This window comes from Lolium perenne, chromosome 1 (genome assembly GCF_019359855.2).
Source record: "Lolium perenne isolate Kyuss_39 chromosome 1, Kyuss_2.0, whole genome shotgun sequence".
NCBI lineage: Eukaryota > Viridiplantae > Streptophyta > Magnoliopsida > Poales > Poaceae > Lolium > Lolium perenne.
Window position 1 is genome coordinate 191801441 of NC_067244.2, and position 20577 is coordinate 191822017.

The 20577-nt window shown below is 45.7% G+C and overlaps 1 long non-coding RNA gene across 4 annotated transcripts; it reads left to right on the forward strand.

Moving 5' to 3' along the window:
• Positions 1-13226: 13226 nt before the first annotated feature.
• Positions 13227-15112, forward strand: LOC127316984 (uncharacterized). 4 transcript variants are annotated; one of them, XR_011746142.1, is made up of 3 exons: positions 13227-13664; positions 13916-14716; positions 14849-15112. It is a non-coding gene; the product is annotated as an uncharacterized lncRNA (long non-coding RNA). The 4 variants fall into 4 exon arrangements; XR_007860756.2 differs by having other exon boundaries at positions 13232-14061; positions 14135-14716; XR_007860757.2 differs by having other exon boundaries at positions 13233-13994; positions 14135-14716.
• The last annotated feature ends 5465 nt before the right edge of the window (positions 15113-20577 follow it).

A 20577-nucleotide genomic window follows, 5' to 3' on the forward strand; every position in this document is an offset into this window, starting at 1 on the left:
TTCTGCTGTTTTTGGTTTCAGAAATCCTAGTAACGAAATATTCTCGGAATCGGACGAAATCAACGCCAAAGATCTTAGAATCCCCGGAAGCATCCAGAACACACCAGAGAAGTCAGAGGGGGGCCACAGGCCCACCAAACTATAGGCTGGCGCAGCCTAGGGGGGGCCCGCGCCCCCCTATGGTGTGGCCACCCCTTCAGCCCTCCGACGCCGCCTCTTCGCCTATAAAAAGCCCCTGGATCGAAAACCCTGATACGTTCGACGAAAACCACAGAAACCTTCCAGAGCCGCCGCCATCGCGAGGCCAAGATCTGGGGGACAGGAGTCTCTGTTCCGGCACGCCGCCGGAACGGGGAAGTGCCCCCGGAAGGCTTCTCCATCGACACCGCTGCCATCTCCACCGCCATCTTCATCACCGCTGCTGCTCCCATGAGGAGGGAGTAGTTCTCCATCGAGGCTCGGGGCTGTACCGGTAGCTATGTGGTTCATCTCTCTCCTATGTACCTCAATACAATGATCTCATGAGCTGCTTTACATGATTGAGATTCATATGAGTTTTGTATCACAATTTATCTATGTGCTACTCTAGCAATGTTATTAAAGTAGTTCTATTCCTCCTGCACGTGTGTAAAGGTGACAGTGTGTGCACCGTGTTAGTACTTGGTTTATGCTATGATCATGATCTCTTGTAGATTGCGAAGTTAACTATTGCTATGATAATATTGATGTGATCTATTCCTCCTACATATGCATGAAGGTGACAGTGTGCATGCTATGTTAGTACTTGGTTTAATCTGTTGATCTATCTTACACTATAAGGTTACTTAAATATGAACAAATTGTGGAGCTTGTTAACTCCGGCATTGAGGGTTCGTGTAATCCTACGCAATGCGTTCATCATCCAACAAAAGTGTAGAGTATGCATTTATCTATTCTGTTATGTGATCAATGTTGAGAGTGTCCACTAGTGAAAGTCTAATCCCTAGGCCTTGTTCCTAAATACTGCTGCGTTACTACTGCTTGTTTACTGTTTCACTGTGTTACTACTGCTGCAATACTACCACCATCAACTACACGCCAGCAAGCTATTTTCTGGCATCGTTGCTACTGCTCATATATATTCATACCACCTGTATTTCACTATCTCTTCGCCGAACTAGTGCACCTATTAGGTGTGTTGGGGACACAAGAGACTTCTTGCTTTGTGGTTGCAGGGTTGCATGAGAGGGATATCTTTGACCTCTTCCTCCCTGAGTTCGATAAACCTTGGGTGATCCACTTAAGGGAAAACTTGCTGCTGTTCTACAAACCTCTGCTCTTGGAGGCCCAACACTGTCTACAGGAAAAGGAGGGGGAAGTAGACATCAAGCACTTTTCTGGCGCCGTTGCCGGGGAGGAAAGGTAAAAGGCACTCATACTCCGGTTCCAGGTAAAGTACTTTTCTGGCGCCATTGTGTTTGTGCTCGAAGCTATTTCCTTTAGATCCTGCAATTGCATCTTTTTGTTTCTTGTTTACACTAGTAAGGCATAATGGACAACATCTGTGAGCTTTTTATTCTATTTCCTGAGTCAAGACATGAATGGTTTAATGCGAAAATTAAAAAACCCATGGAATCTTATTTGCATGCTAGTAGCAATGATATTAGTATGAACGCTTTGAACACCATTGTTGCTAATGATATGGAAAATTCTAAGCTTGGGGAAGCTGGCTTTGATGAGCATGATATTTTTAGTCCCCCAAGCATTGAGGAGAAAATTTTCTTTGATGATACTTTGCCTCCTATTTATGATGATTATAATGATAGTAGTCTTTTGGTACCACCTACTATGGAGAGTAAATTTTGTTGTGATTATACTATGCCTCCAACACTTGATGAGAATAATAATGATAGCTACTTTGTTGAATTTGCTCCCACTATTACTAATAAAATTGATTATGCCTATGTGGAGAGTAATAATTTTATGCATGAGACTCATGATAAGAATGCTTTATGTGATAGTTATATTGTTGAGTTTGCTAATGTTGCTACTGAAAGTTATTATGAGAGAGGAAAATATGGTTGTAGAAATTTTCATGTTACTAAAATACCTCTCTATGTGCTGAAATTTTTGAAGTTACACTTGTTTTATCTTCCTATGCTTGTTACTTGGCTCCTCATGAACTTGTTTATTTACAAGATTCCTATGCATAGGAAGCATGTTAGACTTAAATATGTTTTGAATTTGCCTCTGGATGCTCTCTTTTGCTTCAAATACTTTTTCTTGCGAGTGCATCATTAAAACTGCTGAGCCCATCTTAATGGCTATAAAGAAAGAACTTCTTGGGAGATAACCCATGTGTTATTTTGCTACAGTACTTTGTTTTATATTTGTGTCTTGGAAGTTGTTTACTACTGTAGCAACCTCTCCTTATCTTAGTTTTGTGTTTTGTTGTGCCAAGTAAAGCCGTTGATAGAAAAGTAAGTACTAGATTTGGATTACTGCGCAGTTCCAGATTTCTTTGCTGTCACGAATCTGGGTCTACCTCCCTGTAGGTAGCTCAGAAAATTAAGCCAATTTACGTGCATGATCCTCAGATTTGTACGCAACTTTCATTCAATTTGAGCATTTTCATTTGAGCAAGTCTGGTGCCATTTTAAAATTCGTCAATACGAACTGTTCTGTTTTGACAGATTCTGCCTTTTATTTCGCATTGCCTCTTTTGCTATGTTGGATGAATTTCTTTGATCCACTAATGTCCAGTAGCATTATGCAATGTCCAGAAGTGTTAAGAATGATTGTGTCACCTCTGAACATGTGAGTTTTTGATTATGCACTAACCCTCTAATGAGTTTGTTTCGAGTTTGGTGTGAAGGAAGTTTTCAAGGGTCAAGAGAGGAGGATGATATACCATGATCAAGGAGAGTGAAAGCTCTAAGCTTGGGGATGCCCCGGTGGTTCACCCCTGCATATATCAAGAAGACTCAAGCGTCTAAGCTTGGGGATGCCCAAGGCATCCCCTTCTTCATCGAAAACATTATCAGGTTCCTCCCCTGAAACTATATTTTTATTCCGTCACATCTTATGTACTTTACTTGGAGCGTCTGTTTGTTTTTGTTTTTGTTTGTGTTTGAATAAATTGGATTACATCATGCTTGTGTGGGAGAGAGACACGCTCCACTGTAGCATATGGACAAGTATGTCCTTGGTTTCTACTCATAGTATTCATGGCGAAGTTTCTCCTTCGTTAAATTGTTATATGGTTGGAATTGGAAAATGATACATGTAGTAATTGCTATAAATGTTTTGGGTAATGTGATACTTGGCAATTGCTGTGCTCATGATTAAGCTCTTGCATCATATGCTTTGCACCCATTAATGAAGAAATACATAGAGCATGCTAAAATTTGGTTTGCATATTTGGTTTCTCTAAGGTCTAGATAATTTCTAGTTTTGAGTTTGAACAACAAGGAAGACGGTGTAGAGTCTTATAATGTTTTCAATATGTCTTTTATGTGAGTTTTGCTGCACCGGTTCATCCTTGTGTTTGTTTCAAATAAGCCTTGCTAGCCTAAACCTTGTATCGAGAGGGAATACTTCTCATGCATCCAAAATCCTTGAGCCAACCACTATGCCATTTGTGTCCACCATACCTACCTACTACATGGTATTTCTCCGCCATTCCAAAGTAAATTGCTTGAGTGCTACCTTTAAAATTCCATCATTCACCTCTGCAATATATAGCTCATGGGACAAATAGCTTAAAAACTATTGTGGTATTGAATATGTAATTATGCACTTTATCGCTTATTAAGTTGCTTGTTGTGCGATAACCATGTTCACTGGGGACGCCATCAACTATTCATTGTTGAATTTCATGTGAGTTGCTATGCATGTCCGTCTTGTCTGAAGTAAGAGAGATCTACCACCTTATGGTTAAGCATGCATATTGTTAGAGAAGAACATTGGGCCGCTAACTAAAGCCATGATCCATGGTGGAAGTTTCAGTTTTGGACAATATCCTCAATCTCATATGAGAAAATTATTAATTGTTGTTACATGCTTATGCATAAAAGAGGAGTCCATTATCTGTTGTCTATGTTGTCCCGGTATGGATGTCTAAGTTGAGAATAATCAATAGCGAGAAATCCAATGCGAGCTTTCTCCTTAGACCTTTGTACAGGCGGCATAGAGGTACCCCTTTGTGACACTTGGTAAAAACAATGCATTGTGATGATCCGGTAGTCCAAGCTAATTAGGACAAGGTGCGGGCACTATTAGTACACTATGCATGAGGCTTGCAACTTATAAGATATAATTTACATGATGCATATGCTTTATTACTACCGTTGACAAAATTGTTTCATGTTTTCAAAATAAAAGCTCTAGCACAAATATAGCAATCGATGCTTTCCTCTTTGAAGGACCATTCTTTTACTTTTATTGTTGAGTCAGTTCACCTATCTTTCTCCACCTCAAGAAGCAAACATTTGTGTGAACTGTGCATTGATTCTTATATACTTGCTTATTGCATTTGTTATATTGCTTTGCATTGACAACTATCCATGAGATATACATGTTACAAGTTGAAAGCAACCGCTGAAACTTAATCTTCCATTGTGTTGCTTCAATGTCTCTGCTATGAATTTATTGCTTTATGAGTAACTCTTATGCAAGACTTATTGATGCTTGTCTTGAAAGTACTATTCATGAAAAGTCTTTGCTATATGATTCAATTGTTTACTCATTTCATATACATTGTTTTGATCGCTGCATTCACTACATATGCTTTACAAATAGTATGATCAAGGTTATGATGGCATGTCACTCCAGAAATTATCTGTGTTATCGTTTTACACCGCTTCGGGACGAGCAGAACTAAGCTTGGGGATGCTGATACGTCTCCAACGTATCGATAATTTCTTATGTTCCATGCCACATTATTGATGTTATCTACATGTTTTATGCACACTTTATGTCATATTCGTGCATTTTCTGGAACTAACCTATTAACAAGATGCCGAAGTGCCAGTTCCTGTTTTCTGCTGTTTTTGGTTTCAGAAATCCTAGTAACGAAATATTCTCGGAATCGGACGAAATCAATGCCAAAGATCTTAGAATCCCCGGAAGCATCCAGAACACACCAGAGAAGTCAGAGGGGGGCCACAGGCCCACCAAACTATAGGCTGGCGCGGCCTAGGGGGGGCCCGCGCCCCCCTATGGTGTGGCCACCCCTTCAGCCCTCCGACGCCGCCTCTTCGCCTATAAAAAGCCCCTGGATCGAAAACCCTGATACGTTCGACGAAAACCACAGAAACCTTCCAGAGCCGCCGCCATCGCGAGGCCAAGATCTGGGGGACAGGAGTCTCTGTTCCGGCACGCCGCCGGAACGGGGAAGTGCCCCCGGAAGGCTTCTCCATCGACACCGCTGCCATCTCCACCGCCATCTTCATCACCGCTGCTGCTCCCATGAGGAGGGAGTAGTTCTCCATCGAGGCTCGGGGCTGTACCGGTAGCTATGTGGTTCATCTCTCTCCTATGTACCTCAATACAATGATCTCATGAGCTGCTTTACATGATTGAGATTCATATGAGTTTTGTATCACAATTTATCTATGTGCTACTCTAGCAATGTTATTAAAGTAGTTCTATTCCTCCTGCACGTGTGTAAAGGTGACAGTGTGTGCACCGTGTTAGTACTTGGTTTATGCTATGATCATGATCTCTTGTAGATTGCGAAGTTAACTATTGCTATGATAATATTGATGTGATCTATTCCTCCTACATATGCATGAAGGTGACAGTGTGCATGCTATGTTAGTACTTGGTTTAATCTGTTGATCTATCTTACACTATAAGGTTACTTAAATATGAACAAATTGTGGAGCTTGTTAACTCCGGCATTGAGGGTTCGTGTAATCCTACGCAATGCGTTCATCATCCAACAAAAGTGTAGAGTATGCATTTATCTATTCTGTTATGTGATCAATGTTGAGAGTGTCCACTAGTGAAAGTCTAATCCCTAGGCCTTGTTCCTAAATACTGCTGCGTTACTACTGCTTGTTTACTGTTTCACTGTGTTACTACTGCTGCAATACTACCACCATCAACTACATGCCAGCAAGCTATTTTCTGGCATCGTTGCTACTGCTCATATATATTCATACCACCTGTATTTCACTATCTCTTCGCCGAACTAGTGCACCTATTAGGTGTGTTGGGGACACAAGAGACTTCTTGCTTTGTGGTTGCAGGGTTGCATGAGAGGGATATCTTTGACCTCTTCCTCCCTGAGTTCGATAAACCTTGGGTGATCCACTTAAGGGAAAACTTGCTGCTGTTCTACAAACCTCTGCTCTTGGAGGCCCAACACTGTCTACAGGAAAAGGAGGGGGAAGTAGACATCAGTAAGATCCAAAGTCAAATGTCAAAAGTGGTGATCTATGTCAAGGAAACACGGAAACACACACAAGGAAGAACAATGGGGTTAGAGCTACCAAGGAAGTGAGCAAGTAACAAGGATGGTCCTAACGAAGACTATTAGCTCGGTGTCGCGCCAACACAAGAGAGACCGTAGCTTGGTTGCATATGAGAGAAGCAACTAGATTTGCACAAATGCCACTCTTCTCTTTTCTCTCTTAGTGCGTACAAGCTTTCACTCTTTTGTATCAGCGGACACACACTCTTTTTCTATTTCTTTTTCTCTTTTTTCACTTTTTTTCTATGCTTAGAAGCTTTATTTTTCTCTATGTATATGTCACACTTTTTCTTCTTTTGTGTATCTTTCTCACCAAGCTTGATTCGGAGCTTTGCTCAACACAACGCACACACACACCCTCTCACGGTCGTGACACTTGTGCAATGCTTCGCAACACTCGGAAAGCCACTCTCAATGGGATAGGTACACAAAGAAAGAAAGGCCCACAAAGGGTGGGGCAAGTTATACCTATTGATGTTAGGCGGTGTCAAGCACACGAACTTGCGATGGTCGAAGTGGTCTCGATGATGGTGTCGAAGTTGCGCCGGAATCCGGGGTGCCAAAGGTGTCGTCACGGTGTTGGTGTAGGCGCGGAAGCGGGATGGACAACCAATGCACTCCACGATGAAGTCCGAACACAAAAGTCAATGCCCGAAAAGTTGGGTCAAAATAAGCGATCGAAGTGGTCAAAATTTTGGAGTCAAATGGGCTTGGGAAAAGTGTCAAAATTGAAGTCAATATGGATGGTCAAAGTGGTCAAATTTTGAGGTCAAACGGGCTCTGGAAAGTTGTCAAAAGTTGGGGGTTAAAAGTTGCTGAAATTTGGGTCAAAAAGTGGTCCGGGCGGAAGTTCCGGCCTACTTCCGGCCAAGTTCCGGAAATGCGCGATATGTATCCAGGGGTTACTACGACCCAAAACTGCAGTTTCCGGAAGTTGGGCGGAAGTTGGGCGGAAGTTCCGCTGGACCGGAAGTTCCGGTGGTTACGGCCGGAAGTTCCGGAGGTTGGGACCGGAAGTTCCGGAAATGCCAGGATTTCTGGATCAGGATCTGAATCTGGGCGAAGAACAGCACGAACTGGGGGGCGGAAAACTGAGCAGAAAATCGTCGATTTCGAGAGGAATAGGTGGAATTGACCGGTGAAAATTGGAGGGATGATAGATCAACACCAAAGACAACAGATCTGTGGACCAAAACCACAAAAAACGCAACAAATCCTGAGATCCAAATCCGAGCTATTTTTTGGGGCAAAACTTTTTGGAAATTTTATGCGCGAAATTGGTGGAATTGGAGGGTCAAATCCGTGGCAACCTTTGCTCTGATACCATATGATGTGGGCTAAGCCCGTGTGGGTTGCCCGATCTCACGAATTGACCCAGGTGAGTGTGATTGCGGAGGGGCATTTGCGGGGAAGTGGATGAACGCGAAGAACACGATACAAACACACGCACACACACAAATAGGTTATCCTCGTTGGCCCGAACCACCAACCGATAGAATTGCAAGACAAAGACCAAAAGGTAGAATCTCTTGCAAAAGATCGACAAATCCAAATAGAATTCCCAAAGAGTAAAAGACCAACTAAGAATAGAGTTGCAAAGCAAGAGATTCTCAATTGATGGAATTACTAGAATGGAAAAAGATCCGGATAAGGAGGGATACAATAGATGGGTCATCTAAGGTGGGGGTTTCCCAAATCCACAAAGGGATAATAGAGGCATAAGCCAATTCATCTAAACATCATCTCTCCCTCATGAAGGTGGGGGTAGGTTCCTATTTATAGGTAGGGGCCGAAGGGGTAAGTTACAAGCCAAAGGGGGCTGAGATCTGGCTAAGGTTCGATAGGGCGGAAGTTCCGGCTCCTGGGGGCGGAAGTTCCGGTCAGGCGGAAGTTCCGGCCATCAGGGGCGGAAGTTCCGGCCGCAGCTCTTCAGTGCGAGCATCTTCGGTCTTGACAGTGTCTGGGCGGAAGTTCCGGCTGTGTCGGGCGGAAGTTCCGGCCTGGAGCGTCCAGCTCCTCTTTCTCCTTCTCTTCCATGCTTCCGTGACATCGGCCTTGCGTCCTCGGGTCTCCATGGCATCCTCTCTTCTCCCCGTACTTGTCGTCGGGTTCCTATCATCAAGATATGACGGGGTATGAAGTAGTATATCGTCCCAAATAGGCGATTCGAGGCACGCGTAAAGGAGAAGATTCACCTTTGCGTGTCGTCTTGGCGATGAAGCACATGATGCTGTGAAGACCGAAGGTCGCCCCATATCACATTTGCATGGGCTGCATACGAGATTTGCCTGCATCGCCAGCAACGGCTGAAATGGGCGTTCCTCCAGGCTCCAGGGCCCGGCCCGAAGATGCTTTGAGAACCGGTTCGTGCAACAACACGACTCGGCCCAGGAAACCAAACGGGCCAAAACTTGCTAGTACGATGCGAGTAAGAGACATACAAGCTACCAAACGCGCTCTAAGTCGACCGAGGTAAACACATACAGATGGGTAGTTTTGTTCCAGTACGGATGCATAGTCACTTGACCACGGAGCAAAGGAAGCAAGCGAACAGCTAAATGGACCGAGCCAATAACATTAAGCGCACGCTGGCGAGCATTCGAAATTGTTAGAAAAAGGTCAATCTTCGCGAAAGGAAAATAACTCGCTCCGAACGCAACAATTACCACGCTATGGTGCCAGAAAACTTCTGGGAAATGATCTCCCTACTCGCCACGTGTCATAAGGAGAAGCAATGTTGGAATGATGGAGGAGAGAGAAGATAGAGGGGCTGTGTTGTGTCAGTTTTTTCATTTATTTTCTAGATTCGTTTTTTAAAATGGAATATCTTGAGAACCGTAATTCTAAATTACGATCCGTTTTCACTTTTGGGATCTTCGTGTCAAGGTCTTTAAAACTAGATCCCATGTTCATAGGTTTCGGAATACTTTGTTTTTGTACTTCCAATATTAGTATGGTTGTACTCGTGGTGTGTATCTAACTGTACTCATGCTTCAACAAATAAGTACTTCTATTTTAGTATATTTGATGCAGTTTTTTCTTTAATCAGTAACTGTACTTGCTCGTGTGCGCAACTGTACATGTGATTCTGTACTTGCTCGTGTACGTGACTGTACTTCTGTACCATTACTTGATTGATGGGATTCTTAGCATAGAAAAAGAAAAATTTCCTACCGCAAGAACGAAAACCAAGCCAAGATGCAATCTAGAAGATGGGAGAAACGAGAAGATCATTGTGGTGACCCTGCATACCACTGCATGTTGTAGTATGCCAGTCGTTGATATAACATTCACGAAGTACCATTCCGCAAATATTACATCCCTCAGAGTAGTACAACAGAACATAGCAGGGTCCATAACTCATTCACATATTATTACAATTAACATACACATGTCGTCTTGGAGCTCCTCTTGGGTCCTAAGAGGAATACTCCTGGGTTCGAGGTGAACCCAACTTAACTTACAATACCAGAGTTTCATTAAACTAAACATTTATTTCATCGAGCAGCTAAATACTAAGAGTTCAGGCTGCTCGGTTACTACTACTAGCGGATATCTCTAAGCTTGTTCTCCTCCGGAAGCCTCCCCGGATCCGTAGACGATGAGATAGTCTACGCCTTCAACTCCTCCTGAGAGGTCAGGTTCATCGTAGCCGATAATCTCGGCTCCTTCATTGTTGTCGTAGTCCTCCTCCAGACGATTCAGACAATCTAAGCATGGGATTTAAGAGTGGTATGAGTACGAGCGTACTCAACAAGTTCATTATAGATAAGAGGTGTTTAATGCACTAGCTACGATATTAGACCAGAAAGTCTAATACCAATGCAAGTTTTGATAAACATTTCTTCAAGAGATTGCTTTTATTTCAAAGAGCTATGTCCGTCAGCCTTCACCGGTTTACTAGAACTTCATGGAGCTCCTTTCCGGCTGCGTTCGCAGTTCCTCAATCCCGGAACAGGGAGTGACAGGTCACAGTTCTTTACACTCTGCAGAGGTGTGTTGCTTTACCCATAAGAGATCTTAACCTTGGTGCCAACCGGGCAGCTTTCCCGTCCACACTTCCTTCGGTGTGAGGCCCGGTATAAGGTCTAGCCAATCATGTTCCTCCGCTACCTCGAACACCCACCCTTTGTTGCATGCCCCGACCCTGGGTCCTCGCCGGTCCCATTATTCCCGTAATTTTAGGGTGGACCCCGACCACGACGACAGTCTGGGATTGAACCAAACTCCTTCGCCGGTAGCTGCAACCCATCATAGACCACATTACCGTGGGGAATTAGAAGGGGATCCCCACCCACCAATTGTTCCGCAAGCAGCAACCGTCTACGATAAGCAACAGCTATACCGTGGGGAATTAGAAGGGGCTCCCCACCCACCAATTGCTCCGCAAGATACAACCGTCTACGGTAAGCGCATCCGTTGATGAACGAGAGGTGGAAACACTTTTGACTACTCCGTCCCACTCCGGATCTTATGGTTAACACGGGTATTACGGCACAAGAATCACTGGCGACATTTGTTGTTTAATCCTAGATGGATATAACCCGTGCAATGGAACCTCCACCATATCAACACAATCCATGGTTCCATTGCCCACCACTTAGTCATATTCATAGTTATGAAAGTAGTGGTTTTGATTTTTGTGCAATAGTGATAACCATAATACTTTGCAAGTAATTTGATAAAAATACTCAAATGACATGAGCAAGTGATGAACTTGCCTGAACACTGCAAAGTTTTGCAGTTGGAAGGTATGGACTGACCCTTGTCCTCTGTCTCTGAAAAATAGCATCATTGTCCGATAAGGGCAATGGTTAAAGAAGCAATTATGCATGATTCAGCTTTTAGGGTTGTCCCCCCCTTTCTGGTGTTTTATTATTTTATGTGGAAGGTTAATACTAAGAACAATTTAGGGATACTCTGTTTAGGGTAAAATACAACCTTGAAATGTTGTCAAGGTGTTTTTATAGTCCAAAGGCATTATTGAACTAATTTTCATTATTGAAAATAATATGAGTGATTTAAATGATTATTTAAATCCTTAAATTAAGACTTATTCTTAGTTGTCTTCAAAAATTCCCTTTGATATTTTATTCAGGTAGAGAATTTTATGCTGATAAATTTTCATATTTTTAATTATTTTTTTAGAGTTATTTAAATATTTATTGTGATTTACCAAAGTTTATGTAATTTAATTGAATTGTGAAATGGCAAAAATGCCCCTGGGCCCACCTGTCGGTGCAACCCAGTGGGTTAGGTCGAACCGACCGGCCTGGTCCGGCTCAACCAGCCCCACTTCTCTCTCCCCCTCTTACGCGCGACCGAACCCTAACCCTAGCCCGCTCTGGCGACTCGCGTCGCCTCCGCCGTCGCCGCTCGATTCCGGCGAGATTCGCCGGACCTGGCCCCCGCCATGGTGCGCAATCGACGCGCCCCACGACGGCGGTCAATCCTATCTGCGTCGATCTGATGCGGGCGACCTGCTGCTCTCGGCCTCGACCCCTTCTGGTGCTAGGGTTACGGGATCCGCTCGATCCCGCCGTTCCTGGCGCTCCTGGTGCTTGGACTCCGCCCTGGCTTCGCCGCCGTGGTGCGGTTGATGCCGTGGTGCCGCCATGGCCTGGCTTGGCTTGGCGCCGCCGCGCTCTGGCGTGTGCCGCCATGGCCGCCATGGTCGTGCCTATCTGCTCGACCACGGTAAGTGCGCCACTCCTTCTTCTCCTTTGTGTTCTATTTCTTCTCCTCCTAGCTTGAGATGCGGCTACTCCCCTTCATGGAGAGATCATCTCGTGTTGCTGCTATTGCTCTACTAGCTGCTGTTGCTGTGCTTGCTGTTGTGATGCTTGCTGTTGCTGTGCGCATGCTGCTAGGCTTCTCGCTGCTATCCTGGATGCTAGCTACTGCTGCTCTACTGCTATGCATCTGCTGCTGCTGTGCAATTACCATGGCCACTGCTACTGTATCCACACTTGTGCTTGTGCTTGTGCTTCTCTGTGCCTCTGTTCTTGATGCTATTCTTGCCAATTACTCAAGTGTATTCATATGTATTGCCCTGACTTGATTGCAGTATGCAATCCTTGCAAGTTTGCAAGAGCCAGTGCCTTTTGGTGCGATTCAGTGTGCTACAATTCATAGACATGCTCCCTTGAGCATGCCTGTGGGCTAAACAACACCATCCCTTGATGGTGTGCTTCTGCATATAATTATATGTCATCTTTATGATTATCTGCTTTGCCATTGTTCCTGTTCTGTGGCTAATTCACTTGTCTGACATGTGTTGGTGCTATAATTGATGTTTAGCATACTGTAGCATGCTCTTGCATGCTTCTGGTGGTCATAAGATCACCAGTTGCTTGTAGAAAATGCTTTATGTTGTCTGTGCCTCACTGTGGTTCACTCTGGTGCTCCTCCAGTGCTGTTTGTGCTACATACAGGCTTAACCTGTGTGTGCTGTTGCTGGCTCAAGCATCATCTGATGCTTGCAATGATCCTCTGGATCATTTGCCAAGCTCTGGTGTATTGACTTCTTGTATATTCATTTATCTGTGTTGTTTTGCTTGACCAAGTGGATAAATGATGTGAACTGCTGGCAGTTGTGATCATCTTACAGTTAAATTGATTGAGCTAGAGGGATGCCAACATCTGTTGGGTACCCTAGCTCTTACCACTACAAGAAAAATGCCACCTAGGGACGTTCTAACTAGGACGTTTTCATATTCGTCTTAAATTTCAGAACCAGTTGGCACGAAGAGACGTTATTTGAGACGATCGACAAATCGTCGCATGTTTTCTGTACCCCAGGATTAGTAACCCTAATAGTTTGCTACCCTAGAGAAAGAAACTCACGCCTCATCCCACCAAATCTGATCTGAGATGGGAAAATATATTCACGCCGGCGTGTCCCATCCACACGCGGCGACCTCTTTTGCGCCGCCGATCTTCAGAGCGCCGCCGGCTCTTCCTCCCGCTCCTCCACGCCGCCCCCCTCTCTTCCGGTATCCCTAGTTCACTCGTCGGCATCACCTCTGCAACCTCGACCCTCTCTTTCCAAGGACATACAGGTCAGGAGCCAGCAATCTCTCCACCCACACCAGCGTTCAGGGCGCTCCCGCGGTGGCTAGAGACGAACTCCTCTCCTTCGTGAAGGCCCCGCGCGCTTATTTGTGCAGCCTGCAGAATTCTAGTTCACGCAAGGATACATCCTCAGGTTAGATCACCGTTTGCCTTCCATACTATATGCATACAGATAAGGTGTTTGATAGTTTTACATAGATAAATGTGTTTCTGTTTCCGGTTAACTGCTACAACATGGCATCAGGTTGGGCTTAAATTTTTGTTAGACTGCTATTTTTCTGAAGTTTTTTACTGAGCGAAATTCTAAATGATGTCACGAGGTACCAAACCTCCATCAGATTTATCCCCCGCTCGTGAACTCTGACTATGCTATATGTATTGCAGGCTGTGTTAGAATTTTTTGATTTAATTTGATTGTGCATCAATTATTAGCTGATGATGATGTACATCAGTGCTTGGCAAGGTTTGTCACTCTCCCGCAAGTGAGATTCTATTAGATGTAGATGGACATGCTTCGCCCCTCTGTATTAGTTAAGATCTATAACTATTACCATAAATTTGAATCATGTTTGCATATTGTTTACTAATTTTTTTTTCCTGTAGATATGAGCTGTGCAAAAAACAAGCTAAAATATCGAAGTGAAGAGATGGTGTTCCTTTGTTATGGATACTGCCTCTAATAGTAAAATACTTCGGTGCTGCTGTGTTAATGCTTGGTCGTTGAGCGTGGGAATATATCTACGCAATTCCATATTCTTTCGGTATAATCCATTTGTCTTGTTTAGCCAGTGCAGGATATGTTGATGGTTTGATAGGAGCCTTTTTAAACTTTGCTCTATTTGAGGAGAGAACAAAAATTTACAAGGTAGCAAACCACAGTTCTCAGGAGTCACTAGTTTCCAGAAAATGATGTAATGCATGTTCAAAACAATATTTACTCTTCAAATGTATATACTCATATACTACATAGTAAATTTCTCTTATTGGTGTGCCTATCCAAAAGTGAGACTTACTAATGAAGTGTTCTAGTTAATCTACTGGTACTTTGATTTCACTTTCTGTACAGGGCAACCATTTCAGATGCTTTTTGAAGTTGGACAACAAAAATATCCTTTCGGCGGTTTTAGGGGAAGCCTTCTTTGTGCCGTGAAATTCAGTCACTTTTACCATAATATTGTTCATCAGGTAAATAAAATATCACACCCCCACCCTGCCTTGCCCAATCCTTGGTCTAGATCTTCATACCACTGTGAATCTCAATTTTCAAAGATCAGTGTCGCCTTGTTGTTTAGTATAATCCATTAATTCTCTTTGCAGTTTGCGCGACATATCATGAATATGTGCTCTACAGCAAAGAGGGAGAGGATGAACCAACAAAATATAGCCCTGGCAGTATCGTGCCATCTGGACTGGACATGCAGCTAGTTGAAATATCTATTATGGATGTGAAAGTTCCAGTTTCATCAAGTTTATTATCTTCTGATGCAAAACCATGCCCTCTCAAGTCGTGGATGGATATCTAAGGAGAAGTTAATATGGTGGCTTGCAAGCTCATGTACTATTAACTGTATACAAGATCTTATAGGTCGTGGCAGAGCAGAACCATTGCAGCATTTTTCGTCATGATGCCCTGTCTTCTCGTCTGTTCCACGTGATTTGACCGTTGTCTTTGGGCACTGCCTCCTCGAAAACTGCTGTGGCATTGAATTTTTTCACCATAGCCCCCTTTTATTTAACCGCTCTGAGCAGTTCGCCACTTCGTCATCCTGCTCTGTTCTGGCCATCGGCACCAAAAAACCCCCAATCTCCCACAGCCATGTCCTCCTCTTCTTCCTCTTCCTCGTCGGTCTTCCACAACTCCTCCTCCGAGCTTTCCTACGGGTCCTCCTCCTCCCGCGATACGCCGCCGGACATCCGCGCCCCAGAAGCATGGGACTTGGAGGACCACGCCTCCTCCATCTGGTCCGAAGACGACCAGTCCCTGACCAGCGGGGACGAAGATCTTCAGTTCCTTGCCGTCGGGGAACTGGAGTCGGAAAGTGAGGACGACCAGTTCCCTGGGACGGCTGCCCCACCTCTGAAGAAGAGGAAGAGGAAAACGACGGCGACGACGACGACTCCCTCGAGGGCTACCCGCCAGCGAAACGCCTCCGCATGTGGTGGGACGACGACAGCAGCGACGATGAAGACGGAGATGAAGCTCCCGTAGAAGGCTATGGGAGCAGCGACGAGGAACCCATCGGCAGCAGTGCCGATGAGAGTTCCGAGGATGACGACGAAGGAAGCGATGGTCCGTAGATTAGGATCTACTAGTGTAGGCCTAGCAGTAGTAGATTGGTCAATAGACCCTTCTTTTGTTCTTCCTTCCTGAGAAATCGGCTCTTTCTTTGTAAGGAATCCCCTTAATTAATTTCACTCCCTTGCCGATTGTCGAATGGAGTTGTCGTACAGGGAGCCGATAGCAGAACATCGGCTCATATTGCTGTCTGAGGCCAAGTTGTTGTATAAACAGGCCTAAGTCGCGCCCAAACCATTAGACTGAATCCCTCAGCAATCATTAGGAGATCTCACGTCGTGGTCAGGAAGCTGTTGTATAAACTTATTCCGCTAAAGTCAATATCAGCGTATCGGCTTTGTTTTCTGAAGTCGATGCCCGTGCGTCGGCTGTACTTGCATACTGTTAATCTCCACACGTTTTCTCAAGTCGATGTCTGTGCATCGGCTGTGATTTTTGTTTTTATTAATTTTTTACTGGCCGATTCTGAAATCGGCCCCCACATCTTATTGTCCATCATCCCACATGCTTGGGAAATATTTCTTGAGGTGTTGACCATTAACAGCCACTGGGAACTTTTCGCCGCTCAACTCCTCCAGCATGTATGCATTACCCTTCAAGGCCTGGACAACTTTGTACGGACCGTGCCAATTAGGAGACCATTTGCCATATGCCTTATCCCTGGTTCCCAATGGTAACACAGCTTCCCACACAAGATCACCAACTTGGAACTCCTTTGGCCTAACCTTTTTGTTGTAAGCACGAGCCACCCTGGCTTTGTTCTCCTTAATCTTCTCCAACGACCAAAGCCTGAGTTCTGTTGCATCCTCAATAGTGTCGCTCATCAAAGCTGCATATTCTTCAGCTGTCAGATCATTCTGAAACGTGACACGTCTTGATCCAGCCGTAATTTCCCAAGGCAATACGGCTTCCTGTCCATAGACAAGCTGGTACGGCGAAGTCTTTATAGCTCCATGGCACGACATGCGGTAGGCCCATAATGCTTCTGATAACTTCTCATGCCAATCCCGAGGGTTCTCGTCAATTTTTCTCTTGATCAACTTGATCAGACTCTGATTGGACGCCTCGGCCTGCCCGTTAGCTTGAGCATAGTACGGGGATGATCGGATCAGTTTAATCCCTAAGTCATCACAGAACTTTCTGAATTCTTTAGAAGTAAAGACCGAACCTCCATCGGTCGTGATAGTTTGGGGAATCCCAAACCTATGAATGACGTGTTCTTTCACAAACTTGATCACATCTTCTGATTTCACCTTTTTCATAGGGACGGCTTCCACCCACTTAGTGAAGTAATCTGTGATAACCAAAATCCATTCATGTTTTTTACCTGACGCCGGATGGATTTTGCCGATCATATCCATGCCCCACCCCCGAAACGGCCAAGGCTTGATGATGGGGTTCATCGCTGATGCGGGCACCATCTGAATCTTTCCAAACATCTGACACGCTTGGCACCCCTTGTAATAATTGAAGCAATCTTCAAGCATAGTGGGCCAGTAAAACCCTGATCGCCTGATCAACCACTTCATCTTATGAGCCGACTGATGCGTTCCACAGGCGCCTTCATGCACCTCATGTAAGAGCCGATTAGATTCAGTCGGTCCTAGGCACTTGAGTAGCAACACTTCCAATGTCCTGTAAAACATGTCGTCTCCTATAAGGACATACTTCATGGCTCTGTATCTTACCCGTTTAGGTGCCCCCCGAGCCGAATCTTTCAGATAATCGAAGATCTCGGCTCTCCAATCATCCTGTTCCAGGAATTGTATCTGAACTTCCGATCCGTCAGTTTGTATCTATGTAGCCTGACGCCATTTGCGCGAGATTATTGGCGTCGGTATTCTGGGATCTTGGGATCCAATTAAAGTTGATGTACCGAAACTGTGTCATCAACTCACGGCATTCCACCCAATATGGGAAAAGTGATTCACTTTCGCAATTATATTCATCCGTGAGCTGGTTAATCACCAACTTTGAGTCTCCAAAGAGCTCCACAGCTTCCGCTCCAGCTTCTAATAGCAATTCCATTCCCTTGCGTATTGCCTCATATTCTGCTACGTTGTTGGTGCAAGGGGTGGATAATCTGATGGAGAAGGAGTATTCTGCCCCCCGAGGCGACACAAGCAGAATGCCGATGCCACAACCACCATCACAAACCGATCCATCGAAGAACATAGCCCATGCACGTATAGATAGTGCTGCTATATTGGTACTGATCCGTTCAGCGATGAGATCGGCCAACGCTTGGCCCTTGACTGCCTTCGCCGGCTGGTACCGGAGATCAAATTCTGACAACGCCAACATCCACTTACCGAGTCGGCCTTTCAAAACAGGGGCCGACAACATGTGCTTGACAACATCTGATTTACAGATGACGATGATCTCTGCCGTCAGAAGGATGTGATGAAGCTTAGTGCAGGTAAAGAACAGGCAGAGGCAAAGTTTCTCGACCTCAGGATATCTTGTCTCCGCGTCCAGCATCCTTCGCCGAGGTAGAAAACGACTCTCCCAACGCCATCGTAGAGGTGCACCACCACCGAAGCAATGGTCGTGTCAGCGACTGACAGGTAGATGTAGAATGGCCTGTCTTGTCGGGGCGGAACTAGTACAAAGGCGTCGTCAGATATCGCTTAATTTCATCAAACGCTCGTTGTCGTTCTGCCCCCTGCTGAAACTCGTCGTCAGATTTAGTCTTCACCAACGCCATGAACGGCTCGATTCGTCCTGACAGATTAGAGATGAACCGCCGGACGAAATTGATCTTGCCGATGAGGCGTTGGAGCTCCTTTTTCGTGGTTGGCGGCTGCATGGTACGCACAGCCTCCTGACTTTTCAGGCCGATCTCAATTCCCCGTTCATGAACCAGAAAACCTAGGAATTGACCAGCCGTCACGCCAAAGGCACACTTCTTCGGATTCATTCTCAGCCCGAATTTCCGAGTTCGGTCTAGGACGCGCCGTAGATCGTCCAAGTGCCCCTCCATGGAGACCGATTTGACCACCACGTCGTCGATATAAATCTCCACCAACTTGCCGATCAGATCATGAAATATATAATTCATGGCTCGTTGGTACGTTGCACCAGCATTCTTCAGCCCAAAGGTCATGACCACGTACTCGAACAAGCCTACTGCCCCTGGTACCCTGAATGCGGTCTTGTGTATATCTTCCGGAGCCATGAAAATCTGATTATAACCGGCGTTGCCATCCATGAAGCTCAACACCTTGTGGCCAGCAGCGGCGTTTATCAATGTTTCTGCCACGGGCATTGGGTATTCGTCCTTTGGGGTGGCTCTGTTAAGATCTCGGAAATCGATGGCCACGCGCCATCGGCCGTCCTTCTTCTCCACCAGAACGATACTGGAGATCCACTCAGCATACCTGCATGGCCTGATGAATCCAGTGGCCAACATTTTCTCGATCTCCTTCTTGACTTCTTCCAGGATTTTGGCCCTCATCTGACGTGCTCGTTGTTGAAACGGCCGAAACCCTTTCTTAAGGGGGAGCCGATGCTCAATGATGCTCCTGTCCAACCCAGGCATCTCCGTGTAATCCCATGCAAAGCAATCCGGGTATTCCTTCAACAGGGCTATCATCCGTCCCCTGAGCTGTGGATCTAACTTCTTGCTGATAAAAGTAGGTCGAGGCTTATCCCCAGGACCGATGTCGACTTCTTCTAGCTCATCAGCTGATGTAAACCCGTACCCTAGCTTCCCGTCACCTGTGAGGTCGACGCCACATACCGGGAGAGCAGGTGATGCGGATACTACGGGCCGATTACTAGCATCGGCTTCTACCTTGATCATCACCAAGATGTTTTGGCGGTGTCGGGGCCGATCGCAGGGAGCAGCCTCTTCCTTATCTTTGCCACGAGAGCAGTTGCCCTCGCCTTTATCTCCATCAAGGGGGTGTCCCAGTTCTATCATGTTGATGTTGAACGAGTGTCCTGGTTGGCACCTCCCAGGGTAAGTACCGTTGATCCTGTCAATGGTACGCGACGGTGAAAGAGGCACTCCTGGTGCCGCCGATGTGCACAACAACGGCAGACGGGGCTGGAGTGGCGCTTTTCCTCGGTAGGTCCTGAGAGCTGGCTCTAATAGAGAGTGCTGATTCTTCATGACCTCCTTGACCATCCGAACGGCGACATGCTCCAAAGTATTCACCAGGCTCTCGGAATGGAGACGCAACGAGTGAGCCACCATGCCACCAATCTCCTGGCGCACGGCCCTGGTATGTTCCTCTGACGGGACAGATAGATCCACTTCATCGAGTGCGCCTTCCGGTGAGAACCCCTTCCGCCTGACGCCATACGCACGGGTTCTGTGATATGAGCCGATGAGGTCGGCTTCGAGGGTGACTTTGATCTCGTCAGACCTCTTCTTGAGCTCGTCAGGCAGCTCCTCGTAGGTGACTGGCGTGCCGTCCGCCATCTCAGATGTAGATGGCGATGTGGTTGATGTAGACCATTGTCCCACCGGGCGTGCCAGAATGTGTTGACTGCCAAAACCCACCGGCGGGCAGCGACTGTCAACACGGTAGAGCCGGGAAGAGCCTAGAGCTGCGGCTGGCTGAGACCCCTCCGAGCGACGGCCCGCAATGCTCTTCTGGTCACACGTCCGATGCGAAGTGCAAGGGCGTGCCACCTGACCTATACCTGGTCAGGAAGGTGATGGGGATGCCTCGCTTAGTTTCCTGCATGGCATACACGTAAACATTAAATACGAGCCTCGATCGGCTCTCAGGTTATCCTG